Source organism: Populus nigra, chromosome 2 (genome assembly GCF_951802175.1).
Source record: "Populus nigra chromosome 2, ddPopNigr1.1, whole genome shotgun sequence".
Classification (NCBI taxonomy): Eukaryota; Viridiplantae; Streptophyta; class Magnoliopsida; order Malpighiales; family Salicaceae; genus Populus; species Populus nigra.
Window position 1 is genome coordinate 3,875,803 of NC_084853.1, and position 2,054 is coordinate 3,877,856.

Here is a 2,054-nt window from a genome sequence, read left to right on the forward strand (position 1 = left end):
CGGCAGCCATGCCAACAGGGGGGAATCGGCAGCGCAGATTTTTCGACGAACATGGGCTGGACGCTGGACTGGCCGGGCCATGCAGGAAAATTCATCGAGGGGACACGCTGAAGAAACAGCGCTGGTTTAGACACGGTGGGCGCAGTGTTGGAATCGGCAGCGCCGATGAAACCGGCAAAGTCGGCAGAATTGGCAGCGGGTGCTGGCGATGGGTCTGGACGGGCTGGATAGTCCAAGGCTCGACGAGAAAGACCGCAGGTTGAGACACTGGGGCAGTGGCAGCCCGCGGGACAGTGTCGGCAGATTCGGCAGCGCAGATTTGTGCGGCTGCAGGTTCGTCGGGGAAAATCGGCAGCGCAGATTTTGCGACGAACATGGGCTGGGCGATGGACTGTCCAGGCCAGGCAGGAAAATTTGTCGAGGGGACACGCTGACGAAACAGCGCTGGTTCAGGCACGGCGGGCAGTGTTGGAATCGGCAGCGCAGATTTTTCGACGAACAGGGGCTGGACTGGCCGGGCCAGGCAGGAAAATTCGTCAGGGGGGCACGCTGACGAAAAGAGGGGCTGCCGCGTGGAAAATCGGCAGCGCAGATTTTTCGACGAACAGGGGCTGGACGCTGGACTGGGCCAGGCAGGAAAATTCGTCAGGGGGGCACGCTGACGAAAACAGGGGCTGCCGCGTGGAATGGCAGCCTACACGCAGATGCGAATTCGGCAGCGCACGATGGCTTGAGCAGGTCATGGGTTCGACTTGGCGCGATCTGAAACCTGGACGAGGGACTGTCGACGCTGGACGAGCCAGCGCGGTGGCCTGTCGTGCCCCGTTCAGGGGGGGCCTGCCGCGGAGACAGCCCTCGCGGGCTCGACAGCGCAGGCCAGCGTCCCCGACGTCGCTGGCCGCGGCAGGCGAGCTGCCGGGGTTCCCGCATTCCTACAAGAAAACGTCGTGCTTTCCACATGAAACCAATCCAGTAAAATCAGCCATATTTTTATGAGGCTGCCCACTGAATTTGGGGTCATTCCGGGCCGGTTCCTAGTTTTGCGGATTTACTCGATTTCTAATGGTAGGAAAATTAAAACAAATACTTCCCGACCTCGAAAAATTCTGGGAAAATTAATGAAGGTGGATTGGATTTTTGCCAACCTCTGTGCAAAATTTCAGCTCAAAATACCAAGAAATGAATTTTTTAGAGGGGGGGTGACAGCTGGGACCTAGTAGTGTCTCCCCCTGCCAGAGCTGCAATGACACTTATTGCTCTTTAGGGAGCCACCAGGCCGGCGCCCCTCAAAGACCACACGCGCCCGCCCGCGCTGGGCGCTGGGGCGCTGGGGCCTGAGGGCCTGGGGCCCTTGGGGGCCCTTGGGCGCTTGGGCGCGCGCGCGCGGCCCCCACAGCCATGCCGCGCTGCGCGACGCGCGGACAGCCCCTGCTGGCTTGCTCTCTCGCCCGCGGGGGGGCTGCCTTCGGGCCCTGGCCCCCCGCGTTCTGGCCTGCCCCCTGCGTGGGAGAGGCTAGGCGCTGCAGGGGCCAGCCCGACGTCGCTGGCCGCGGCAGGCGACAGCCCGACATCGCTGGCCGCGGCAGGGGCCAGCCCGACGTCGCTGGCCGCGGCAGGCGACAGCCCCTGCTGGCTTGCTCTCTCGCCCGCGGGGGGGCTGCCTTCGGGCCCTGGCCCCCCGCGTTCTGGCCTGCCCCCCGCGTGGGAGAGGCTAGGCGCTGCAGGGGCCAGCCCGACGTCGCTGGCCGCGGCAGGCGACAGCCCCTGCTGGCTTGCTCTCTCGCCCGCGGGGGGGCTGCCTTCGGGCCTTGGCCCCCCGCGCTCTGGCCTGCCCCCCGCGTGGGAGAGGCTAGGCGCTGCAGGGGCCAGCCCGACGTCGCTGGCCGCGGCAGGCGAGCCGCCGGGGTTCCCGCATTCCTACAACAAAACGTCGTGCTTTCCACATGAAATCAATCCAGTAAAATCAGCCATATTTTTATGAGGCTGCCCACTGAATTTGGGGTCATTCCGAGCCGGTTCCTATTTTTTCCGATTTCCTCGATTTTTAATGGTAG